Consider the following 27,934-nt stretch of genomic DNA (forward strand, 5'->3'; position numbering starts at 1 on the left):
TAAATATGAAGAGAGAAGAGGTAATAGATTTGGAAAGGAGATTTGAGCAGTTCAGGATATGCACGAGGACTTTCAAGAGTTGATGATAGAAACTCACAAACCTCAGTCAATAAGGGATTGATTTTTGTAATAGAAGGGCTGAAAAAAAGTACAAGTACATTAGCAAACTTCTCATATAGTCAGAAACATAGAATTTTGAATTTCAAAGACAAAGGAAATTCGTTGAGCACATAGTTAAAGGTATCTGATGTCAAGATGCAGAGGCAGAGATTTTATCTCCATGGGAAAAACCCCAATGCCCGAGGGGAGTGGTTGGTGGAGGTGAAGCAGAGTTTGAAATGTATAAAGCTGAAGTGAGTCTGTGAATATTTCAACTGTGCCACTCTATGTGAAAAAAATTAATGATTTTCTCAGATACAACAAGGATCCAAAAGAATTATGTCACTTTACCAATAACAAGTTGTGAAATTAAAAGTACTTTTGAAGCTATCAGTAATAGGAAACAAATTTAGATCGACTACGCCATTGGGATTCTCTTATGCTTCTCTGTATAGAAAAATGTTAATTTTTTTTTGAAAAATGTTATTATATAGTTGTCATGAAGAGGTCAATAAAAAAGATGCAATGAAAAAATGGAGAGAAAATTGAGTACATTATAGAAGTATACCGGCTATTAATTAATATAAATGCTATATTATTTTCTGGATTTTGTGACATTTGTAGTATTTGCTCATATTTTAAGATTTTTGTACTTTGTTATTTAAGACTCATCCTGAATAAAAATTTGTTTTCATACCTAGTTTTTTATTAAGCTACAATTTACATACAGTAAAATGAGCAATCACAACTCTGTATTCTTTTTCTCGAATAGAACTCCTAAAATCAGGGATGCCTAGGTGGCTCAGTGGTTGAACGTCTGCCTTTGTCTCAGGGCATGATCCTGGAGTTTCAGGATCGGAGTCCCTCATTGGGCTCCCTGTGGGGAGCCTGCTTCTCCCTCTGCCTATGTCTCTGTCTCTCATGAATAAATAAATAAAAACCTTAAAAAAAAAAAAAAAGAACTCCTCAAATTATATGTTTCAAGTCCCCTCCCAAACCTAAATACCTCCCTTGTATACCTCTCAAGTAACCTTCCTGTATTTCTCTATCCAATCAAGAAATGAATCAATGTGAAGACACAAAATGGTACTTTAAAAGAGGAGAAGAATAAGAATTTAAAACATTCTGGGTAATATCAGGACCAGAAAACATATTTACTGTCGAAATAATTATTAACATACTTATCAAACCTAGCATATGTGAAAAAATGATTCTTGAAAGAAAAAATAATATACAAAAAGGTTATCATAAAGATCATAAAAACTGGATCATTTCCACAAAATGTGTGTACGGAGTGGGAGGAGATATGAAAGGAGGGCTGGCTACATTTCTCATCTTCTATAAGCTTTACATTTAGATTCTATTCACGATGTTAGGTGGTTTTGTTTGCTACAAAACTGGTGTGTTATGAGAATATACCAATCAGATCAGATACAAGTTGTAACAACTCCTCCGCTCACCTGGTGCATGTAGAAGCAATACTACCTTGGCTATAAATGATCATCAGCGGTGGAAAAGGTAGGAATTTGCAATTTCCAAATCATCAGATTTTTTTAAAAAGTGGATTTCTTTGCCTTCAGTTAACATCCAGTCATTCTTCAGTAAGAACAGTGGCTTTGGGGAAATAGTAAGTATTCGGTGGATTAAAAAGTTCCTATCTTTGATTTGCTATCTTTAGGCCCAGGCAAACATACAGATAGAGACTCATTATCAACTATGCTAGATTGTTAGAATGCCAGTGCTCAAAACATAGTAAATACAAAGCCTCTGGTGCCTTCAGCACTGGCTTCAAAGAGAGGGCTTGCAGTAAATTTCTGTGAACTGTTGAAGGGCTGATTTCACTGTACAGTCACTTTCTTCTCTTCCAGGAATGAAAGCAAAGCTTTTTTTGAAGAAAAAAAAAAAAAAAAGAATCATACATCTATCACAGCCTTGACTTTGTTCTTTTTATTACAAGTTCATTGGTTTAAGAAAAAAGTATTTGCTAAATTCAGCAAAACCCAATAAACAAAATTCCCAAGCCCCAAACAGCACTATTTCTTGGTTACTGTTAACTAATTTATGCATTTGTTTTATAGAAAATGTTGGAATTGTAATGGGAAAAGTTGTGAGCCTCAGACTTGGAACTTGGAAACCGTGATTCTTTCCTATGCAAGATATAAATTTTAGTATTTAGGACCTTGAGGTTCTATATTATATTTCTTTATTTGTTAGTGGTTATAAGAAACAGAACTCTAGAAATACATCCTGCCTTCCACTTAACTTGGAATCTCATTTCAGTGCTTTATTCCTTGTAGGTTGTTGGCATAGAGCTGACATCCCAATTATTTGTTTTCCTGAGCCTGACAATGGTATTTTTTCCTTTCTTTTTCACTTAATTATGAACTGGGTAGCTACTGGGTACCAATTAGCTTGCTGGTTATAAGGGTGTATATGTGTGTGTTTGTGTATCCTGTGTCTGCTCCGTGTACAAAATTTTCAAGTAACTTAAGAGTGTGATAACCAAGGCAAATGTTCCAGCTTCCAAAATAACTTTTTCATGGGCCTGTCATTTTTTTGGCTTTTGCTTAGAATAGTTTAGTTCAGTTGCTTGGGTACAGTTGATTGAATACAGTTGCAACAACTAATAAAAATCTGTTCTAAGTTAGGGGCACTTTACATTTGTACTCCATTGTCTCCAATACGATGCGTTATTTTCAACCCAGAATTTAGTGCCTGTACAAATCTCTCCCTCTGAGGCCTTGACTAAAGATGGAGAAGAGGAGGAAAGCATTAACTCACTTTGAACTGAAGAATAATTTATTTAAAATATAATAGTCTATAAAAAGTTGACAGAAACAGATTCTTTCTGTTGCCGCATTTGGAGGAGGTCAGGCTCCCTTGGTCTAACCGGGACTTCCTGTTGATGGTGGGGTCGGGTGGATGGAAGGTGGGGGTGAGGAGGAGTGTGAGGGCAGGCGTTTCTGTCTCCTGTCTACCAGCTTGCTGAGGAATAGCTTTATTCCTCTACCAAAGGCCCTGGCTCCTGTGAGGACACCTCTCCATCCAGTTCTGAACCTGGGCTCTCAAACTCTCCCTTCCCTTTGCATTTTCAGACACAGGGCTGATAACAATCCCCTCGTGTTGCTGGTCTCTGGGTACCGAATCCATGTCTTCTTGTTTCTCCAAAACCCTGCGCACATCTTTGGAAAAAGTGGTTTTAATTAAAGTCTCCTCAAACATTCTGATATCAGTGTACCTTCTAGTTTTTTGCCAGGTCCTTGAGTGAGTCAGTATTTATTATTTTTTTTAAATAAAAAGAGGCACTTTGACCAATATTAATGATGAGCAAGAAAGAATAGAGGAGCCATGGAGTACTGACTGAAGTTTCTTTTTTTTTTTTTTTTTTTTTTTGGTTTTTGTTTTAAAGATTTATTTATTTATTCATGAGAGACAGAGGGGAAGGCAGAGACACAGGCTGAAGGGAAGCAGGCTCCCTGCGGGGAACCCGATGCGGGACTCGATCCCAGATCCTGGGATCATGACCTCAGCTGAAGGCAGATGTTCAACCTCTGAGCCACCCAGGTGTCCCCTAACTCAAGTGTCTACACAGCTTCGCTCTTCCTCCCATCTCCACTTGCTCATCCTGATCCTCTGTTTCTTCTCCCAGCGCTTGATGTCTTCATGGCCGACCAAGGCCTTTTATTTCCAATCTGTAAGGACTCATCTCTATTGGATTTAAGTCCAATACTCTAAGTATGTAGTACTTTCCCATTTCCTGAACTTCTTATCAATTTTCACCTCCTATGCCTCACTTTCTCAAAACATCAATGTCAATGGACTTTGATTAAATAGGGGAAAATGGCCATACTAATTTATGCTGAGATACAATGTCTAATAATGCCCTAATCATGGATGGCACTCCATGGAGTTCTGACTTTCAACAGAGACTTCTAAAGATAAAAAGTCTTGAGGCAACTGGAGCATCTGCCTTTGGCTCAGGTCATGATCCCCAGGTCCTGGAATTGAGTCCCACATTGGGCTCCTTGCAGGGAGCCTGCTTCTCCCTCTGCCTATGTCTCTGCCTCTCTCTGTATGTGTCTCTCATGAATAAATAAATAAATCTTTAAAAAAAGATAAAAAATCTTATCTCAGATTAGATAGCATAAACAAGTGAGTGATTCTCTAATGGTGAGTATTTATCAGCCACAAAGACAGGAGTTCCTTTGGAAAACTATTACAAGGCGACCAGTGCAACTCCTGAGTCACATAATAGGAGTTGTTAGCTCTATTTTGGTGTAAGGTTTGCACTGAGAAGTTGAACAGTAGGTTTAATGTAAGTGGGTTTAATGTAAGGTTTGCAATCAAGAAGTTGAGAAGTAGGTTTAAACAAGATGATTTCTCTTCCTTGTGAAATGGAAAAAAAAAGTAAAGTGAAAGGAATATTAGCAACTTTGATGTAAGGAATAAGCAGATATTGTAATAATTCTTTCTGTACAAACATAAGCAATCTCCACTTAGGTATGGTTTTAGGCATGATTTAATGTGTTAAAACTTAAGCAGATGTCTTAAGAGTATGGAATTTGATGTGCTTTGGATGAAGTCAAGAACTTCTGAATGATTTGGACCATTTTCAGAGCCACATTTCATTTTATTCCCCTGATATGAAAAGTTTGGGGTGTCATTAAGACCTATAGCCCAATTTCTGTGGTTTGCACTATTATAGATTTGAGGTAATTAATTCAGCACCCAGAAGTGTTTTCTTTCTTTAATATAACATTGTGACCCCAATGACATTGTGGGTCAACTATACTTCAAGTCTACATGTTGTGCGGTGCTCACCGTAAGTGTAGCCCACCAGCTGTCACCAGACAACACTATTACAGCACCGTTCACTATACTCCCTAAGCTGTACTTTTCATCCCTGTGACTTACTTGTTCCATTATTGGAAGTTTGGATCTCCCACTCCCCTTCACCTATTTTTCCCGTATCCCCCCCGCCCTCCCCACTGGCAACCATCAGATTGTTCTCTGTGTTTATGAGTGTGTTTCTGCTCTTTGTTTGTCTTACATACCATTTCTTGAGAACTTCTGCTGCTGATGGCTTTCAATTCAAACCCAGAGATTAATGGACAGACCTCACTTTGTCAGACTTTAATCCAGTTAAATGAAGGCATATGTGCAAACTGTATCTCAGAAAGGTTTTGTTGAGATGCTGCATATCAATTCACTTTCATGGAGGAGGCTCAATAATAGTCTTCCAGGTCAACATCTGATCTCTGGAATCCCAACTCCTAAATCTCTTAGCTGGTCTAGAAGTAAAATGTAGAGAACAAATAGCCAGGTCTCAGCATGGGAGGTGAGGAGGCCTGGGGGATAGATCTGCGTGTGGGGTGGAGGGAGACTTGCCAGGAGAGAAGCTTAAAGAAAGCACCATCCTTTGACAACCTTATCTAAAGTCTTCAAATGCTGGCCATTGATGTTTAAATGGAAAATTTTGCAGTGTGTCTTTTAACATTTGCCATTCATTTATTCAGCAGATGTATGTATTTTTTAAATTTTCTGCAAAGTACCAGGCATTACCCTCTGTGCTAGGGATACATCAGTGAGAGAAAACAGATACAATAGTTATACCACATGGAGGGCAGGGAGAAAGACCATGAACAATAAATATAATCATCACATAAGCTATGTAGTAAGCTAGACAACAGTAACTGAAAAGAAAGAGAACTAGGTAAGGAGGTTGGGAATTTGGGGAATTGTAATTTTCATTGAGAGACTTTGTTGAGTAGGTGACATTTGAGCAAAAACTTGAAGGAGGTGAGGGAAGAGGCCATGGGGGCTACTCCTTGAACCCAGATCTAACAACTGTTATTCAGCATGTTAGAGCAGCTCTGTCCACTTGAAATATAATGAAGACCATACAGGTGATTTTAGATTTTGTAGAATTAACACTTTAAAAAATAAAAAGGGGATCCCTGGGTGGCTCAGGGGTTGAGTGCCTGCCTTTGGCCCAAGGTATGATCCTGGAGACCTGGGATCGAGTCCCATGTTGGGCTCCCTTCCTGGAGCCTGATTCTCCCTCTGCCTGTGTCTCTGCCTCTCTATCTCTCTGTGTCTCTCATAAATAAAATCTTAAAAATAAATAAAAATAAAAAAATAAAAAAATAAAAAATAAAAGGAAATAGGTGAAATTAAAAAACAAAGTTTGTCTAACTAAATACATCCCAAATATCATTTCAGCATATAATTGAGATCTAGAAAAAATATTAGATATAGTGCATTCTTCTTCTTCTTCTTTTTTTTTTTGCAGTAAGTGTTTAACATCAGGTGTGTATTTTATAATTATAGCACATCTCAATTCGGACTGGGCACAGTCAAGCGTTCAATAGCCACTTAGTAGTCATCGAATCAGATGCTGGAGACTTACAGAGTGTGAAAAATTGCTACTTTTGAAGAAAACACTTGCGTGAGTAGTTCTTCTGTTTTCTCATCTCTTCAAGTCAGGCTCCTGAGCAATGAGGAAGACGCAAGCTTAATTTGAAGTGGGGGAGAAATTTATTTTCAACAAAGCACTGTGCAACTTTATTTCTATTTTAGCTCAATAAGGATAATCCATACCATTCCCTTTGGGTTGGTAACTTGGCATAAAGGGTTGCATTTATCCTCAGACATTTTTAAAAAAGATTTTATTTATTTATTCACGAGAGACAACCAGAGGGAGGCAGAGACATAAGCAGAGGGAGAAGCAGGCTCCCTGCCGGGAGCCCGATGCTAGACTCGATCCTAAGACCCCGGGATCATGGACCTGAGCCAAAGGCAGATGCTCAACCACTGAGCCATCCAGGTGCCCCTATCCTCAGACATTTTTATACATCCTTCACCAAACCTTCTTTTCTTTTAGGAATTGTCTTTTTTTTTTTTTTTTTTTTTTTTTTTTTTTTTTTTAATTTATTTATGATAGTCACACAGAGAGAGAGAGAGACAGAGGCAGAGACACAGGCAGAGGGAGAAGCAGGCTCCATGCACCGGGAGCCTGACGTGGGATTCGATCCCGGGTCTCCAGGATCGCGCCCTGGGCCAAAGGCAGGCGCCAAACCGCTGCGCCACCCAGGGATCCCCTTTTAGGAATTGTCTTACTGAGAGACTGGTTTTGCTGGATTATCCACTCAAGGTCAAGCCTTCATGGTATTTTGTATTTGCTGGAAATGTGGATGATCACCTTGCACTAGAAGCTAAGGATATAAATAGGAATTTTAAGAATGCAATTGTATTCTGAATGCCTGAGTTCTGCTTATAAGCTATCCAAGCTATCTTGTTCAGCAAGAACAAGGAAGAAATAAACCATACATTAATGCCATTTTTGTAGTTACTAGTAAGATGAAGAACAGCTGCTATGAGTTTTTCCCTCTGCAGCCAGATTGTAAGTCCCAGGCGATCAGAGTCAGGTCTTCATGATTTTCTCTGTTCTTTCGTGTTCTCCATAGAGGGTGGTGCTGAGCACATGGATGATATTTCATAAATATTTATAGATTACTCCAGGGGTTGGCAAACTTTTGCTGTAAGGTCCAAATCATAAATATTTTAGTCTTTGAGGGCCATACAGTCCTTCTCACAGTTGCTCTACTCCTCTGTTGCAGCACTAAAGCAACCCTAAGCAACATGTAACAAATAGACCATCGGTGTGTTTCAATAAAACTTTGTTTACGGACACAAGTTTTTATGTAACTAATAAAACTTTATTTATAGACATACAACTTTAAATGTCATAGAATACTGTTCTTTTCATTTTTTTCCAACCAATTAAAAATGTACAAAGCATTCTTCACTAGGGCTGCACACCAACAGACAACAGGCTGGGTTTAGTCAATGAACCTACCTGGTCAGCCTCTGGCTTACAGGATCCTCCTTTATTTGCTTCTGCCTTTTTCCTTCCTTTTATTTCCTTTCTTCCTTGTTTCCTAATTCATTCTCTTCTCTTTCTTTGGCTTTCTGTCATCTCACTGCCGATTCTCCTATATCCTTCTTTCTTCTTGATCTTTTTTTTTCCTCCCTTTTTTCAAACATCACAGACACTTTCCTCTCTTAGTTATAAGCACTGTCATCTTAGGTTGAAAGATTTCCTGAAATACTGATTCAATAACAGGGGGAAAAAAAGGTAGATGGGATTGAAATCATATTTAAATCATGGAGTTCTAAAATGATTATATTATGACCTCCCCTTCTGCTGCTTCTTCTCCTCATTTTTATGCTTCTCCATACACAAGTGTAAAAGAATAAAAGTGACTTATGTGTATGTATTGACAGGAGGCTCATTACTAATATGTGCAAGTATGTGGGTGGGTAATGGTTATTCCAGTTGTGCTATTTATTTTGCATTAACCTGTAATAATTGGGCCTCTCAGCTATTTATTCTTTCACTCCTTCCTGCAAATTCAGACACCTATTTAAGAAAATTATCTTGACTCACTAACAATTTTGCCTTTGCTGAAAGTAAGGAGGTGTTTTTTTTTTTTTTAATTTCCAGCCACTCCAATTCATAGCTTCTAATTTTAAAGATGGTCTTATTCAAGTTTTTTTTTTTTTTAATTTTTACAACGCTTTCATAAACAATTTGCCTCAAATCTACCGAGTTTGAGCAATAGTCTTAAAATTCAGTTACCAGGGCAATTTTAGGAAGTACAGACACTACAAAGACAAATACAAACAAAACAACCTCCACCAAAAACCCTCTTTGGTTCTTGTCCACAAATGTTCAGAGCATTTGTAAACAACACTGGTGAAAACAACACTGTTTCAACACTTTTTTCCTAAAACAAAAGCACCATTTTTTCCTCTCTTGCCTTTTCTCTTTCTTTATAAAATTACCAATGTAACAAATATGATCAAATTTTACTCTTCTCAGTAGTTATGCAGAACTACTTTGCCCATAAATCTAAGATGCTTTTGCCTTAATTTTTTTTTCTGCTAGTCTGATTAGGTGTTAGAATCAAAACCTTCCTTCTTTGATAGCATTTTTTCTTTCACTAAGTAATATCCTCTGAATTAAGGGTAGGCCAGTCAGTTGCTTCAGCTGTATTTACCATTGTGTTAGTCACAGAAATCCATCTTTTTAAGATATTCTATTATTTTCTCCCTTAATTCAGAATATTTGATAGAATGTGATATACCACAATTAGCAAAATCTAAACCAAAGCAAAATGTTTATAGAGGGTTTGAAAACTTCATAGTCAGTCATCCCATCCTTAAATGTACACACAGTATGATTTGAAATATTATTACAGCTCTTATCCTCTTTGGGAATAGATTGCCAATTCACCGAATCTCACAAAACCATCTCAATCACACCAAAAAATCTTGACTATGATCAAATATGATTTGTTACCTACAAATTCAAAGGTAAAATGGTTATCCTTTGGTTGCATAGCTTTCTTTTTGCATTACAAACAAATCATATTCATTAACTTGATAATATTTATAATATCCCAAAGGTGTGAGGAAAATACTAACGTCAATATTTTCAAAGAAGAAAGCACAGGCATCCAGGAATAGTGTTATGTAATATCATTTACACAGCATTATAAAGCTAATCACAATTGTCAAAATTTAATCCATATACGCTATATATTTCCCCTTTAGTTCATTACAAAAATATTTCTAAAGACCACAGACATAAAAAAGAGATACTGTCTGTAATACACATAACTTTGCCGGTCATGTGTCTTTCATGTACTTTATCTGGTATTGCCAATGTTGGAGTAAGAGAAAAAGACTCAATTTTCTTTGAAACCAGAAAGGAGAAAGCAAAGTACTTTCATGGGCATCCTCCAAGAAATAGAGGCTGAAAGGCGAGCCTCCCTAAAAGTGACATTGCTCTATTTGGGAAAATTAAAGAAATGTTCAAAGAAACTAGTAGACCTTTGTGGCTGACTGTGTTTTCTGAAGATTGCTACACCAACATGTGTCCCATTTCACAAGTTCTCCACAAAGTTGCCCTGACCTGTCTGTCTCCATTTAGAGGTGAGGTCTGTTCCCTATCTTGAACTTGGATACATCTTTCCAACTGCTTTAAGCAATAGAATGTGATGGATAAGACGTTGCATGATTTCCAAGGCTGGGGCATAGAAAGAAATCCAATCTTTGCCTGGTTCTCTCTTTCTCAGGGTACCTGCCCTTCAGAATCCGTCATCATGTTGTAAGGAAGTCCAGATCATATGAAGAGGCCACAGGTAAGTGTTTTGGCTTATAGTCCTGGCTAATAACTTGGCGGACGTCAACATCAACCACAATTAATATAAATGAATGAGTTCTAGCCTTTGAGCCGTGCTGGCTGATAGCAAGTGGAGTAAAAATGAACTATCCTCAAGGTATCCTAAATTTCAGATTTACGAGCAAAATAAGTGTTGTCATTGTTTTAAGCCTCTAAGTTTTGGAGGAATTTAAAGATTTTATGTATTTATTTATTAGGGGGAGGGGTAGAGAGGGACAGGGGGAGCAGCAGAAAGAGAATCTCCAGTAGACTCCCCGCTGAACATGGAGCCCAAGGCAGGGCTCCATCCCACAATGCTGAGATCATGACCTGAGCCAAAACTAAAAGTCACACACTTTATTGACTGAGCCACCCAGGTACCCCTGGAATAAATTAACATGTAGGTGTACATAACTATAGCAGCATTCAACAAGACAGTTCTTTGATGTTGTAAAAATTACATTGCTTGTGTAATTTGAGTCTATTCCATCTCAGAACGAATGCTGAACCATATACCCTTGGCATACTTCAGATATCTCCCCTTTTAAGGAAGATACAGTTTGCTTTTTGTGATTTCTTTGGAAACAGAAATAAGCAAGACCACTTCAGAACAGGAAGTGGCCAGAGAATTATTGCCTTATGGTTTTTGTGAGTCCTCAGAATTACAAAAAATCTTGACTGGTTTGCAGTAAAATGCTTCCATTAGTTCAGCTCTTGGAGGAAAGCCTTCACAACTAGCAACATTATGATGCCAACCTTGTGTATCTATTATGAAACAAGAATGGCTCGATCATACTTGATCTATAACTGTAATTCTAACAAAAATAATTTTGAGGGTGCAGATGCGTAAATAATGTGTACAAATAGAGCAGTAACTCAATTATATTCCTGTTTATTGTGTGAGTCCTCAGGTAAGCTGGAAGCATATGGCTGTAGCAAGTTTTTAGAGTTATTTCCCCATTTGTAACTCAGTAGGGTGGCTCCTGTGGTTGACCTTAGAGTCACAGAATGAGCTAGAGAAATCTGTCAAGATATGATGGCCAGCTCCTCAGATAAACACTTAGGTTAACTTAAAGATCAACATCATTTCAGCCTGACTCTCCAATTTTGGCAGCTTGGATAAGAGTCCTGTCTGCAGAACCTTTATACTTGATTGGGGTAAATTGTTTACAGCAATCTATAACAACTACATGATATGGCTGAAAACTTATTTCTAGGTGTTTTCACAAGTCTATGTTAATAACATTGTTCTTCCTACGATGTGGTCGTGAAAATTCCATATGAACCACTGAACAGACATACTCTTCATAGAATAGAGGGGGCTCATGTGCCGCAATATAATCTACGATTGTAACATCTAACTCAATTTTGGATCACTAGGCAAAGCTTCAAGTCGAAACTTTCACACAAGATGCTCTCTGAAAGTGCCAGAGAATGAAAGATGGTCAAGACAGTGTAATAACCATCTAGAAGAAAAAGGCGGGGAGCAGAGTATTTAATAATATGGACTCTGGAGCCAGTCTGTCTGGGTTCACATTCTGTCTCTGACCCTGATTGTGTGATTCTAGGGCAAGTTCTAATTTTCTAGCATTAGAAAAATAATCTTTCATTGTCTCGGTTCCCTCATTTTCAGAATGAAAACGATAACACTGTAATGTTTAAAGGAGTTAGTAGATGTGCAGTGCTTACAACAGTGCTTGGTATGCCGTAAGTGCTTACTAAATGTTAACGATTACTATTATGTTGTGAGTGAACAATTGAATGTCTTGAATTACTCAGGCATTACTCTTTCACCATTATAAAGTATTTTAGGGCTCTAGGCAGTTAATCATACAATTTGTTCCGATGGAAGATATACTTCAAGCACATTTTTTAACATCAACACTTTTTCTGGAAGTGTCATAATCTCTTCAGGAATTTTTGTGACAGTCAACTCTGGACATCAAGATCGTGTATGATTCTTTCCATTACCCTCTAGGCAAGTAGAAAGCACATGGTGACCACTGAGTTTGTGACTTCGATGCTGCATAGATCATGATTGTGATAATTAAGATAAAAGCCTGCTGTTAGAGTTTCCAATAAAGTTTGTATTATATTGGTAAACATGGAGGAGTGGGGAGATTTTTGACTTCCAAGAGAACTCATAATGCAGATAATATTCTTCGAAGCACTTCTCAGAGCCAGCTACCACCAGTGTTTGGACTGTGTATATAGCTCCGTCACCATAAGCTGAAGAGTCATTGGTGGGGAATTCTGGTTTATTCTCAACATAAGAAACTGACTCTGACTGGGAAGTGAATGATGACATAACATCCCAGAAGGTAAAATTTTGCTGAAACCAACTCCATAGAGTGATATTTCCGATAAGTAGTGAAGTGACCCAGCAATGGCAGACTTTTGAGGAAGAAACATAATAGAAAGTACAGAGCCCCACGAAACGCTAGTTAGCCTTGTTTAGCTTTAGATCACATCTGATACTGCACATACTTGTCTCAGTTGGCTAAATGCTGAGAGCAGGGATAGAATAATCCAGGAAGATGTCAGTGGAAGGCTTTGTTCCAAAACTTCCTTTATGATGTGGATGCCCACTATGTCCTCCTTTTATGAGATTATCAGCACTCTTTTCATCCTCAAAGAACCATGAGTATTTTACCATTATCAGTACTTATGGGAAACTATTTGTGAAGCCAAGATTATTATTCTCAATATATGTCTAGGTTTTTCCGTGGAACTCAGCTTTCTTATTGAGCCCATGACTAACATATTGTTTAAGTATCAGCACCTTTTGCTAACCATGTGTCTGTTTTGCTGTCAGATGCATTCCTCGACCTTCTCCATGTTGAAGAAGCTCCATTTCCCAGGTTCCCTTGCACCCTGGCATTTGGATAGGTTTGGCCAATAAGAGGCCCACACAAGAGACTGGAAATCAGGAGGAAGGGAGAGAATAAGATACTTCTCCTCTCTCTTTCCTCTGAGCAATATCTTTAACAAGGTATGTCTCCTAACAGGGTGTGTCTTCTCCTCCTCCCATTGAGTTGTCTACCGTGATTCCACTTGACGTTGGGCCTTTGCTTTGGAACTTTAGTAACATTAATTCTCCCTTCTTCCTCCTCCTCCTCTTGCTAATCTCTGGTTTCCTTACCATCCTCTGCTTGCCTTCTCAGATCTTCCATTACCAGTGTAAAGAATTTCCTGTGTTAAACTCCTCTTTTGGAAACAGCTAATTTCTGTTTTCTGACTAGACTCTGACTGACAGGCACGTGTAGAACTTCATAAGAAGTCTGAAAGATGCTCTAGAATGCTAGAAAATTCAAGGATTTGAAGGGTAACAGAAAGTCTAAATGATATAACTGAAACCATTCATTAATGATCAAGTATTAATAGTCATAGACAAGGCCAAGTTTTGCAAACACTATAATGTAGGTTTGCACTATAATGTAGGCCAATGTATAAATACTACATTTGGAGTCTTCTTAAGGTCTTTCTTCAAAGTCTTTGTATAGTCTCTATAGAGTTTAACATAAGACATTAGTAACTAATCTAGTAATATTAGATTAGTCCATAGTATGCACAATGTATTCAAAGATATGTTAGTTGCCTAGAACCTCAAATATCTCCTCTATATTTTACTTAAAACAGAAGGTTCATTTCTGACTTGGAGTAAATTATTGCAGAGGCTGACTGTAGATAGAATGCCATGCTTTTCAGTGCAATTTTTCAGGGACTTCATGAGAAATCTGTTACCATCTTGTTGAAGCTGGCACTTCCCTAGGGTGTTGAGTATCTTGAAAATTAATTTCTAATATTATGAGAAAGTTTCTTCCCTACAGTACATTTTGTTGACAAACAGAAAGATGTATATGACTACAACACAGTTTCTGGCAATATCAATTGCTGGAATGTAATAGCCTTGAAGAATTATGATGAGTAGGCATAGCAGTGGTGTGAAATGGCTTGGGGGAAAATCTTACAGAATGGTCTCAACCATACCTTTAAACCTAATTCCTATAAGATCATGTCTCATTTAGCCTGGAAGCCACTGAAATCCAGCTCCGATCCCTTAAACTCCAATCTATCTTCCATCTCCCTAGCTGCCAAGTTAAATCTAGTCCCTTTTTCTTAAAAATGTCTTTCCTTTGGTCTTGGCTTTTTGAATCCCACTTTATTCTAGTGATACTTAATTAAGGATCTCATTTTCTCTTCCCCAAACAATACAATGGCCTTCTAATATATGACTCCTTGCTTCTACTGTGTTTTCTTTCCAACTTATCTTCCACATTGTCATAGCATGGAAAGCAACATAGCACAATGAAAAGATCACAGGCTTGAAGCCAGAAAGACCTATGTTCAAATCTCAGTTCTTCCATTTAAGTGACTTGATGCTGATTTCAATTTTGACACATCTTGTAAATATGGTCCTAGAACTTACCTCGTGGATTTGTTTTCATAATCAAAAACAATAATGTCTATAAAGTGTCTTGTACGTAATACAAAGTCACTTTGATTTCTTAAAAATCAACTCAGTTATTCACATATCTCCCTTCTCTTAGTTAAGAATAAATCTCAGCCTCCTTAGCCTGACATGCATAGCCCTTCATGAGCTGTAGCTTCTTTTCAGTCTTAGCTTCTATGCCATTATCTCATGTTCTGAAAATACAGATGGGCTTGCTCTTTTCCACCCTTGGCCTCTCATTTACGGCTCCACATATTTGCATATTTGTTTCTCCATCTGTATTGTCCTTTGCCCTCTTGTCTGAATGGCAGGTTCCCAATTTATTCCTCAGAGCTGTATTCAAATATTATCTCTCAGTCCTTTGCCCTCATTCTAATAGATTTCAAACAGTTTATGCTATTAAAGTGGTCTCTTATTCTTGACGATTCCACCCTTCCTATGCTGGAATTTGCAAACACAGTGAGTCTGTGGCTTCACTAATTTAAGAAGTAGATAATCTGTAAAATGCAGCAGATATCATGGAACTTACTTTCCATATAGTCTGTTAACCCTGTTGGCAAGGGGATGCTATTTCCATGCATTATAATAATTCTTGATACTGGTGAAGATACAACAGCTATTCCCATATCACCTATGATGGGAATGCAAATTTTAGGGAAAACAGTTTGCCAATCTATATCAGAACTGATACTTAAAATATTCACCCAGTGATTCTATTTCTAAAACTCTACTTAAGGAAAATAAAAAGATATGTATACACAAATTTACACATAAACATGTTCATTATATAGTTACAGTGAAAAACTAGATAGATCTCAATCATACTAAAAGAGGTTTTAGTTATATAAATATAATGTACATATACAACAGAATACTATGTAGTCATTAAAAGTTACACTTATGAAGTATTTATAATAAAACAGAAAATTCTATGAAATAACCTTAAATTTTTAAAAAGTCAGAATACAAAGGCATACTTTCATATGACTACAATTATATTGAATATACACGTAGAAAAAGGACTTGAAAAAAAATGCTGAATGTTAGTGATTACCTGCATTAGTCAGATTGGGCTACCTGTTGTAATTGACAACCCCTAAGTCTCTGTTGATTAACGATAAAAATTTATTTCTTGTTATATCGTAGTACAAAGCATAGTATAATGTAGAGCAACTCTTCTCTCTGTAATTTTATGAAAGTCCAGGGTCTACCTATCTTCTAGGGAAAATGCATTCATTAGACAGGTAAAGGAAGGTGGTGTCAGAGGTATGGCCTGAAATTGAGGCACATCACTCTGTCCACATCACTGACCAGAGCTCAGTCATATGACCCCCACTATGTTCCTAAAGTTTTAGGAAACATATTCCCAAGAGGAAGAAAAGGAACTTCTAACATTGCTTTTCTCATCTCTGAGAGTAAATCTAACAAATAATTTCTATTTCTTTTTTTTAAATAATTTCTATTTCTTTACATTTTTCTATATTTTCCAATTTTTCTCCAGTAACTATGTATTGCAAGAGAAAAATATATAGTTAGAAGGCCTCAGCATTTTAAAAGAAGCTACTCTTTTAATTTCTATGACATGAATTAATACTGTCTAAAATACTTCCTTTTTTAAAAAAAGATTTTATGTATTTATTTGAGAGAGAGCACAAGCGGAAGGGGGATGGGGGGAGAAGCCGACTCCCTACTGAGCAGAGAGCCTGATGTGGGGCTTGATCCCAGGACCCTGGGATCATGACCTGAGCTGAAGGCAGACACTTTACTAACTGAGCCACCCAGGGTCCCTAAAGTACTTTCTTTGACACTCAAAAGGTTGAATTTGGTTCAGGCAAGAATTACCATTGCAAAATTTCACTACTGACACCATAATAAGAAATGCATGCAATGTGAACAATTCTTTGAACTGATGAAATTTAAATATCTAAATAACTTTGAGAAAGACATTGATTATTTCACAAATTCATCTAATATTGTTTAGAGAAAATGGAGAGTTAAGAAATCGAACTTTCTTTCTTTCTTTCATCTTTCTTTCTTTAATTAGAGAGTGAGGGGGGTGGGGCAGAGGGAAAGAGAGGATCTTAAGCAGGCTCCACACCCAGTGTAGAGCCCAGTGCAGGGCTCAATCTCACAACTCAGATCATGACCCGAGCCGAAATCAAGAGTCAGATGTTTAACCTACTGACCCACTCTCAGGCGCCCCGATAAATCCAACTTTAAGTCACGTCTTTGGTAGAAAGAGATGGAGAGGTAGAAATATCTGAGACCCGAATCCTTGAACCTCAAGCCCTCTGTTGTCTGCACTCTTCCAATAGTTCTGTGTTCCCAAGAATGTCCTTATCCCTAACCCATCCACATCAGCCCTCTTCTTATTTGGGAGCAGAAAAGAAGTAGAGAAAGAGGATGTTGGGTAAATTCTCTCTCCTTTAACTTCTCCCTTTAATGTCCAGAGACCAAAATATATCCTGGCTAATATTGAAAATGTTGACTCCCTAACTGTTGAGGTGATGGCTATCTTCTGTTTCTTTCCTTCCTTCACTGTCTCCCTCCCTTCCTCCCATCCATCCATCCATCCATCCATCCATCTAAAAAACATTGATGAGCCTTCTACAAGTAGCTAGGGACTATGCAATGTCACTCCATTCTTGGTTTTTTATATCTATTTGCCACATGATGAATGAAAGTCTTTCTCAATGTGCCTATAGGAGAGCAGGCACACTGACAGAAATTCTATTTCCTCTAGAACAGCCATTTTAAACACAGGATCTGCTCAGATCCCAGAGTGGAGGTAACATTTGCTTACTATTTTGTAGCACCTGGGAATGGATTTACATTGCCTATTGGCCACCTTTCTTTTTCTTTTCCTTTTTCTTTTTGTACACATTGGCCCAAAACCTCTGTTAAAAACAACCAAAAAACCCACACAGCCCCAAAATGGTGTCACTTAGCTTTATTTCCCAAACCTTTTTCAGGAAAATCATACATAATCTAATTGCATAATACATAATTTAATTGCAGTCTTAAATTCCTCCAGAAATGTAGTCTTAACTGCTCAGTCTGAAATTTTTCAATCAGTCTGCTACATGGCCTCTCTCCATTACCCAAAGGAAGATGAGGTCATCTGCATGGTAAGACCCCTGGCTTTTTCCCATAGAAAGCCCTGGGACAATTTTTTTTTTAAAGATTTTATTTATTTATTCATGAGAGACACACAGAGAGAGAGAGAGAGAGAGAGGCAGAGACACAGGCAGAGACAGAAGCAGGCTCCATGCAGGGAGCCCTATGTGGGACTCGATCCCGGGTCTCCAGGATCACACCCTGGGCTGAAGGCAGCACTAAACTGCTGAGCCACCAGGGTTGCCCCATTTTTTTTTTTTTTTCAAATAACTTTCTTTCCCCCACTGTCTTTTTTTTTTTTGAGAGAGAGACAGCACATGCAGACGGGTGAGTGAGAGAGGGCAAAGGGAGAGAGAGAATCTTAAGCAGGTTCCCTGCCTAGCACAGAACCCAATACAGGTCTTGACCTCATGACCCTGAGATCATGACCTGAGCCAAAATCAAGAGTTGGACACTTAACTGACTGAGCCACTCAGGCTATAACAACCTTCCATTTTGTACAGGTCCTTGGAGTGTCTCTCTACGTGCTGGATGTGGTGCTGCCCAATTCATGAATCGTTTAATAGCACCAATTAGATCTTCAAATTTATTTGGTTGAATTTTGCTATTTAACACCACTTAAAAAAAAAAAAAAACACCACTTATTCTCAAGTTCTGAAAAATGTGGCATAGCAGTTAAAAACAACAACAACACACAAAAAGCAAAACCCCAGCAGGTCTACTGCAAGGCAATGACTATTCAAAACAAAACATAGCTTGCCACCGAGAAGTCTCAGAAAGACTCTCCAGCCCGTAACCTAGTATATGTGGGAGTATATGTTGAGCCTCAGTGAATGAGTGTGTGAACCATTGATTTTGCCACCACAAGCCTATCAGCCTGGTGCAGTATTGGCACAGAGCAGCCGCTGCAGTGACACTGCTACACTACATGTGGGTCTCCTCTCATTGTGGTGGCTGAGAGACCAAGCACACTCTTTCCACATTCTTTAGAGTCTGTGTTCATATAGTTCATGGACGCCCTTTATTTCCGTGGTATTTAAGGAAATCGTGTCTAGAATAAAAGTCCTAAAGAAGAAGTGGGATTAACACTTGTTTTATTCTATAATACTCTACTTAAAATTAGAAAAGTCACGTTCGTTGTCCTTCTCAGTTTATCAGATTGAACGACACAGATTTTATTACATGTGACCTCTTGGGTCATTAGCATTTCACAATCATTAACTTTTCATTACTCTTCTTTTTCAGAGCAGAAAATGTCACTAGAAGCATATGTGACATGTTTAAGAATCTTGTATAAAATATATGAACATGAAAAACATCAGGTTTTATATTTAAAAGAAAAAATCTCTTAAAATGTCTTAATTTCCAATTAAAATTTAAAACTGTTGATTAAATGCTTAAGAGTGTCATGTCTGACTGAATGACAGCTGCCATCTCTCCATCCCTGTTCAGTCTTCTTTTTCTCCTATTTAAATCATTATATTCATGTGGTTGGTTATGTCTGCAGGGCCCGGGGAACTGGGACATCAGATTTTATTATATGTGTTTGGGATTATTTGATCAACCACCCCACATTATATTAAGCAGAGAACATTGGATTTTCTAAATTGCCTGGTAAAAATGGGCCAAATCCTCCAAGTGTTTTATTATTATTATTATTATTATTATTATTATTATTATTTTATTTTTTACCACACTCTTTTATTTCCAGGAGTCTAACTCAGGGTTTATTCACTCTATAGGTATGCTGATGGCTTTACTGAGTATACAGGGTAAGTTGTGCACTGTACAAAAGATTCACTTTAGATTCAGTCTCTGACCAGCAGGTTTATAGCCTTTTTTTTTTTTTTAGCACTGGCAGTTACAAGGTACAGAAATAACTGCATTTTTACTGAAACTTCATTGCTATTGTATCCTGGAAAAGAAATTGAGATTGTTTTTTTTCTTTTGGTGAGCATTTCCTGGCGATGATATTTTTTTTTTTTTAGTTTGATTGATTTATTTGAAAGAGAGAGAGCACGCACGTGTGCACCCACGTGTGTAGGGCGGGAGGGGGGAAGGGGGCAAAGGGAGAGGGAGAGAGAATCTCAAGCAAGACCCCACTGAGCCTGGAGCCCAATGCAGGGGCTTGATCCCACCACCCTGGGATCACAACCTGAGCCGGAAACAAAAGTTCTTGCTTCACCGACTGAGCCACACAGGCACCGTCCTGGTGGTGATAATTCTGAGCACACAGTAAAAGAAATGAAAGCTTCCTCATTTCACAAAAACATTTTTAATAATACAGATATGTTCATTTTAAGTGAATATGCTTTGAGACTAAAATTATCTTGGTGATACTGAGGCAAACATCAGTGCCTACGACTTGAGATCAGTGTTTTTCAGTGCGGCTCAGTTATGTGAGAGACCAATGCCTAATTTATCCTCAAAGAAACAGTCTGATTTGCCTCATAAGATTGTTTTCTAAAAACAACGAGTGAACTGTATTTATAAACTGTTCTGGAAACTCCCTGCCGAAGCTGAGAGACCAGAATATATAAATAATTGGTGTTTTCTGGCAATGGGTTGGATTATCAAAGGCAGCATTAATTCTCTTTTTAAATCGGATACAGGATGGGGATCCCTGGGTGGCTCAGCGGTTTAGTGCTGCCTTCAGCCCAGGGTGTGATCCTGGAGACCCGGGATCGAGTCCCACATAGGGCTCCCTGCATGGAGCCTGCTTCTGCCTCTGCCTGTGTCTGTGCCTCTCTCTGCCTCTGTGTCTCTCATGAATAAATAAACAAAATCTTAAAAAAAAAAATCGGATACAGGGACGCCTGGGTGGCTCAGTGGTTGAACATCTGCCTTCAGCTCAGGTAATGATCCGGGGGTTCTGGGTTCGAGTCCTGCATCGGGCTCCCCGCATGGAGCCTGCTTCTCCCTCTGCCTGTGTCTCTGCCTCTCTCTCATGAATAAATAAATAAAATCTTAAAAAAAAATAAATCAGATCATTTTCTGATTACCTCCTTGTTCCCCTGAGAGGAGACGAGAGGTGTAGGCATGAGAAGACCCGGATTCATCTCTCTCTTTTCCCTCTGGCTGGTTTCAGAACAACAACAAAAGTCTTCGCAGTTCTCCTCAGAACCAAGCTGGCTTACTTTGGCTTATGTTTTTATTTGCTCTTTTCTCCTCGGCTTTGCCTTCTTTGTGCCTGTTTTTCCCTTTCCGCCTCTTCTGAGTCATATGTTGACATAACTCAGTGCGAAGCCTGGGGTTTGAAGACGCTTGGACACGGTGTCCAGGTACACAGAGATTTTTGTCTGATAACGCCACAAACACTCCGCCTGTGGACTTCCTACACTCAAGACATAATATTTTCAGACACCAATCTGCCAGGCAGGTTGGCTGTGAAGACGTCAGCCTGCCAGCGGTTTGTCGGGGCTGCGAGGCCTCTCTCTACTCCTCTGACTTTGAGGCCTAGTTCTCACGTTGGCCACACTAATAAACAGAGCTTCTTTTTGAAGTGCAGGGTCTGGGAGATCTTTTTCTCCCTCCAGGCTGTGGAGAGAATAATAAAAACGACTGCTTCATCCCAAACTCTATTTTTGATGAAACAACAACTCACAACTGATCTTAGGAATAAAAGCTTCTCAAATTTTGAGCTGTTGGAGTCTGAGGTGTCGTGGCATCTTCTTGATCACTCGAGCACTTTATTTCCTGGCTGCTCTATGGCTTCATGGAAGCAGTGTGGACCGACTACCAGCGTTCCTATCTGACGTTTTCAGATGTGGCCCGTGGTGACTCTTCTGTCTTTGATTAAGTCACTTCCCTCCCCCCTCCTCACATTTTTACTAATGTTTTTCCTGCTCCATTCAGATGAGGTATGTAGATATAAGATAATATGAGGGAAGGAAGGAAGCAGAACAGAGAAAACAGAGGGAAAGAAAAGGGGCAGCAAAATAAATGAGTAGAAAAGACAAAAGGGAAGTGGGACAAGATTTCTGCTTTAAAATATGGGCAAGTTTCACCAGGCGTCATTAGACAATTTGGCTTCTTTTAAGAAACAATTGTATAAAACTGCTAAGTTTCCATAAAGGAATTATCTGCATTTGAGGGCTGGCAAACAGATATGTGATAAGAAGGAACTGCAGCTGCGTCTCTCCTCTCTCTCTCTCTCAAGCACACACACACTCATACCCCCACGGTGGGATTTGGTGATCAACACTTAACCGTGTAAGAACAAGTGGCTTCACGGGGCACCTGGGTGGCTCAGTTGGTTTAGTGTCTGCCCTCTGCTCAGGTCAGGATCCCAGGGGATCGAGCCCCATGTGGGGCTCCCCACTCACTGGGAAGCTGACTTCTCTCTCTCTCCCCCTCTTCCCCTCCTCACTACTTGTGCTCTCTCTCCCTATCTCTCTTTCTCAAATAAATAAATAAAATCTTAAAAAAAAAAGAACAAGTGGTTTCAAAGATAGTGATTCTGAGTCAGCAGAATTCTTGTGCCTTTGATTTAGACCAAATGCTGTCTGCTATTTGACTTTAGACGTGCCTTAGGGTCCCTTCTAGGTCCCTTCTTGCTGAAGCCAAGAGCTTAAGGCAAAAACAAAACATGCTTTTGATGTTCATGCTACTTTAGCACCAAAATACCCCCAATATCTATGATCTATGGGAGCAGTCCCTCCCTGATCACTTAACTTTAAATAGATGGATTATTAAATAGATGGGACTTTCTCTTAGTCAGCACAGGCCAGATTTTTACAAGAAAGTGCTCTTCAGTTTGGGCTGGAGATCTTAAGAGAACTCTGAAATTTGGAGAGGATTCAGAAGAGACTATGAATGTTGACGAGAGGGTTGGAAAATAGAACTTGTAAGAAAGAGTTAAAGACGTTGGAATTGCTTATCTTGGAGGAGAGAAGAAAGGTAACCTAATAACACTCTTGCACTGTTTGAAGGTATATAATACACATAATGGTTACCAGCTGTTTTCCTTCTCCAGCAAAGAGAACCAGAGGCCAAATTCTCACACTGCACAGATCAAATGTAGGGAAATGCTTCTCAGTAGTGGTAGTTCGTGGTGTTAAAAAGATAAATGCATAACTATTGAAATTGTAAAAGAAAAAAAAACAAAAGAAAACTTTCCTGGAGTTATTTAAATACTGAATGGATTTTAAATCTCCTATTTTCTGGGAATTGGAAAATAAAATTTATGTCATGGTTCTTAAGGTTGCATCATAATTTATAAGTCTGTAAGAACAGAAACTTATTTTAAAGGAATATGTATAGATAATGGCCAAGAATCTATGAATTAGTTTCCACAGAACACATGAATTCAAGACAAAGAGACGTGATTTCCGTAAGGACATTAGATGTCAACTGTTAAGAGTGATGCTCGGCTTTCTCAGAAAAATACTACTGCCAATTGACATAAGAAAAGGAAAAATCAAGAAAGGGCAGAGGTGGACAAAGCATACAATAGATGCTAAAATCATGTAGGCACCAAGACATCAGTTAAAATGGCATGAAAAATAATCCTAGAATTTTTTTCTTTTTTCTTTTTTATTACAGTGGACTGAGCTAATTCTTCTAGTTGATCCACAAGTAGGTCTGCTTCCATGCAGAAATCTCTGTGTGAAATGATTGATTGATTGATTGATTGATTATTTCTTGAAAACTAGACAGCCAGACACAAAAGAATGAAACTGGATCACTTTCTTACACTTTACACAAAAATAAATTCAAAATGGATTAAAGACCTAAATGTGAAACCAACATGATCCTAGAGAAAAACATAGGTAGCAACCTCTCTGACAATGGCCATAGCAACTTCGTACTAGAAATGCCTCCTGAGGCAAGGGAAACAAAAGAAAAAATAATCTATTGGGACTTCATCAAAATTAAAAGCTTTTGCACAGCAAAGGAAACAGTCAACAAAACTAACAGGCAACCTGTGGACAGGGAGAAGATATTTGAAAAATGACATATCTGATAAAGGATTACTATCCAGAATATATAAGGAATTTATACAACTCAACACCCACAAAACAAATAACCCAGTTAAAAAATGAGCAAAGGACATTTATTCTGGCTTCACCAGTTTATCACTGGGAGCATTTTCTTTTTTTTCTTTTCCAACCTTATTGAGAAGTAGTTGACATACATCACGGTGTATGTTTAAGGTGTACAGCATGATCCTTTGACTTACATTGTAAATGATGACAACAGGTTCAGCTCATATTCACCATCGCCTATAAATAAAAAGAGAGAAAAAAGAAAAAAATTGTGACAACTCATAGGATTTACTCTCTTAACAACTTCTCTACATATCATACAGCAGTGTCAGCTATAGTCATCATGTTGTACATTATGCCCCTGGCATTCATTTATCTTATACCTGGAGGTTTGTACCTTTTGATCACTTCCTCTAATTCTCTCTCCTTCCACCTCCCCCCTTCACGTTAGCACAAGTCTAATCTCTCTCTCTCTCTCCATTTTAAAGAATTTTATTTATTTATTCACGAGAAGCACAGGAAGAGAGAGGCAGAGACACAGGCAGAGGGAGAAGCACGGAGTCTTATGTGGGACTTGATCCAGGACCCTGGGATTATGACCTGAGCCAAAGGCTCCACCGCTGGGCCACCCAGGTGCCCCTAATCTCTTTTTCTCTTAGTTTTGTTTTGTTTTGTTTAAAGATCTCACACACAAGTGAGATCATACAGTATCTGTCTTTGTCTGGCTTATTTCACTTAGCATAATGTCCTCAAGGTCCATCCACATTTTTGCAAATGGTAGGATTGATTCCCTTTTTTAAGGCCAAATAATATTCCTCAATGTATATATTTTCCACAGCTTTATCCATTCATCCATTGATGAACAGTTAGGTTGTTCTCATGCGTTGGCTATTGTAATAACGCTGCTATGAGCATGGGAGTGCAGGTACCTTTTTGAATTGGTGTTTCCATTCCCTTTAGATGTATTTCCAGAAATGGAATTGCTGGATCATATGATAGTTCTATTTTTTGAAGATCTTCCATACTGTTTTCCATAGCGGCTGCACCAATTTATAATCCCACCAACAGTGCACAAAGGTTTCCTTTTCTTCACATCTGTGCCAGCATTTGTTATCTCTTGGCTTTTTGATGATGGCCATTCTGACGGACATGAGGTGGTATCTCATTGTGGTTTTCATTTGCAGTTCCCTACCGACTAGTGATGTTGAGCATCTTTTTGTGTACTTGTTGGCCTTTTGCATGTTTTCTTTGAAAAAATGTCTATTCAGATCCTTTACCCATTTTTTAAATTGGGTTATTGTTTCTTTGCTATTGGGTTGTATGAATTACGTATTTTGGATAATAAGCCCTTATCATATATATGATTTGCTAATATCATATAGATTCTCATATTCATATGGATTGCTAATATCATATGTGGATTTCCCATTCCACAAATTGTTTTTTGACTTTGTTGATGGTTTCCTTTGCGGTGCAGAAGCTTTTTAGTTTGATGTCATCCCACTTGTTTATTTTTGTTGCTTGTGCTTTAAGTATTCTATCCAAAAATACTTACCAAGACCATGTCAAAGAGGTTTCTTTGTTTTCTTCTAGGTATTTCACGGTTTCTAGTCCTAAATTTAAGTGTTTAATCCACTTCAAATTAAATTTTGTGAGTGATGTAAGGTAGTCCAGTTTCATTCTTTTAAATGTGAATCTCAAGTTTTTCCAGCACTGTTAATTGAAGAGATTTTCTATTCTCCACTGAGTATTCTTGACTCCCTGGTCAAATATTGGCAGACTGTATATGATTGGGTTTATTGGTTTATTAAATATGGGTTTTTTCCTGGGCTCTCTCTTCTGTTCCTTTAGTCCATTTGTCTGTTTTTATGCTAGTTCCTTCCTATTTTTTCGTTACTTTTTTTTTTTTCATTACTATAGCTTTCTACTACAGCTTGAAATCAAAAAGTGTGATGTCTCCTGAATTGTTCTTCTTTCTCAGGACGTTTTTGGCTACTTGGGGCCTCTTGTTGGTCCATATAAATTTTACAAGTATTTTTTTATTTCTGTGAAAATGCCATTGCAATCTCAATAGGGATGGCATTAAATCTACAGATGGCTTTAGTAATATTCATGTTTTAACAATTAAATCTTCTGATCCATGATACAAGATACCCTTCCGTTTATTTGTGTCTTTTTAATTTCTTCCTTCAGTGGCTTGTAGTTTTCAGAGAAGAGATCTTTCACCTCCTTGATTAAATTTATTGCTAAGTATTTCATTGTTTTTGATGCTATTGTAAATTGCATTGATTTCTTTTTCAGAAAATTCAGTTACTAGGAGCCTTTCTTTATGTTGAGTAGAATCAAAAATGTTCACATAATTCTCTGTGAGTAGGCACAGAGAGCTTTGTATTTCAGACTTAGGCAGAAACAAATCATCTGCAATGAAAATATGGTATTAATAATCTCCAGTGGAAATATACCAGTGCCAAAGGCTTTGGATTAAATCATAAGAGGAAAGGTTTAGATTTTTGTCTTTAGATTTCATTCGAGGAGAAAAAAAATGCAGAGAATTTGTTTATATAGTAGTGGCTTTGCTTGAAGTGTCCCTTTTGCAAAATAGTTAATTAAGGAGATTAAAATATTTTTAAATTTTGTTATGGACATTTTCCAACATTCAGAAGCAGATAGGATGGTATAATGAATCCCATGTACCCATCACTAGTCATTCAACAATTCTTAATGATCTATATTCCTTTTTCATCTACTCCCATTTATCCCCTCCATTGTTGTTTCTTTTCTTTTCTTTTTTTTTTTTCTTTTTTTTTGTTTAGTTTTTTAGTAGCATTTAAATGCACTTAAAATTCCTTTGGGAATTTCTGATATTTTCTATTTTCGTAGATAACTAAAATATAAATATCTTTATTAGTCAATATACCCAGACTTTCACACTGATTAATATTTTGTTTCAGAATACTAGCTGTGTTAGTTTCCTATTGCTGCTGTAACAAATGCTGTGGCTTAAAACAACACATATGTATTATCTTATAGCTCTGGAGGAGGGATGTCTGAAATGGGTCTTGCTGGGCTAAAAACACAATGTCAGCAGAGCTCTATTACCTTCTGCACATTCTAGGGAAAATTCATTTTTGTTTTTGTTTTTGTCCCCCCCTCCTCCCCAAAGCTTTTAGTGGCTGCCCACATTCCTTGGCTCAGGACTCCCTTCCATCTTCAAAATCAGGATTGTCAATTGAGTCTTTCTGATATTGAATCACTCTGGTACTCTCTTCTGTCCCCCTTTTGCTCAGACCCTTGTGATTAGTTTGGGCCCACCTGGATAATCTCCCCAATTCAAGGTCAACTAATTAGCAACCTTAATTCTATCTGCAACCTTAATTCCCCCTTGCCTCATAACCTAACATATTCACTAGTTGTGGACATGAATGGACATATTTTACATTGACTCACAAATACACATTTAAACCTTTCATGTTAAATATATAATGTAGATTTAACAGCTATGGAAAAATAGTCAAAAGGCATTTTGCTAAATGCAATGTGTTGAGTCTATCTCTAATTTGGTGGACTGGTTTATTAACTCACTGTGAAATCTGAAAAAACACAGTAGTAATTACTTCACAGTTTGTAAAGTAAAAAAGACAAAAACCAGCCGCAAAAACAACCATTTGATAGCCAATAGATCAAGTATAGGTAGAAAAGTTTGTATTGGACCTTCTTAGAATCTTAACATCACTAACACTACCATCCATAAAGTTATTTATCCCAGAATATTTCTACAGCTCTGTTGCCTTGGATACCTCAACCATCTGAAATATTAGGTACTTTCTATCTGGATTCTTAATTTTTTCTTCTATAAACTGCCTTAGGCCCCCAAGCCATATCCAAACACTTCTTTTTTTTTTCTTTTTAAAAGGATTTTATTTATTTATTCATGAGAGATGGAGAGAGAGACAGAGAGACAGAGACAGAGACAGAGACATAGGCAGAAGAGAAGCAGGCTCCATGTAGGGAGGCTGATGTGGGACTCAATCTCAGGTCTCCAGGATCACA

At 37.9% G+C, this 27,934-nt stretch overlaps 1 long non-coding RNA gene across 1 annotated transcript in view; it reads left to right on the forward strand.

The window, feature by feature from the left end:
- The first annotated feature begins 6,427 nt into the window (after positions 1 to 6,427).
- The window catches only part of LOC111094355, a 34,628-nt gene continuing 13,121 nt past the window's right edge, over positions 6,428 to 27,934 (forward strand). Inside the window, exons 1-2 of the long non-coding RNA XR_005384975.1 lie at positions 6,428 to 6,547; positions 10,242 to 10,307. This is a non-coding gene — a long non-coding RNA (uncharacterized LOC111094355). The remainder of the gene's footprint in view (positions 6,548 to 10,241; positions 10,308 to 27,934) is intronic.

Source organism: Canis lupus, chromosome 37 (genome assembly GCF_011100685.1).
Source record: "Canis lupus familiaris isolate Mischka breed German Shepherd chromosome 37, alternate assembly UU_Cfam_GSD_1.0, whole genome shotgun sequence".
Taxonomy (NCBI): domain Eukaryota; kingdom Metazoa; phylum Chordata; class Mammalia; order Carnivora; family Canidae; genus Canis; species Canis lupus.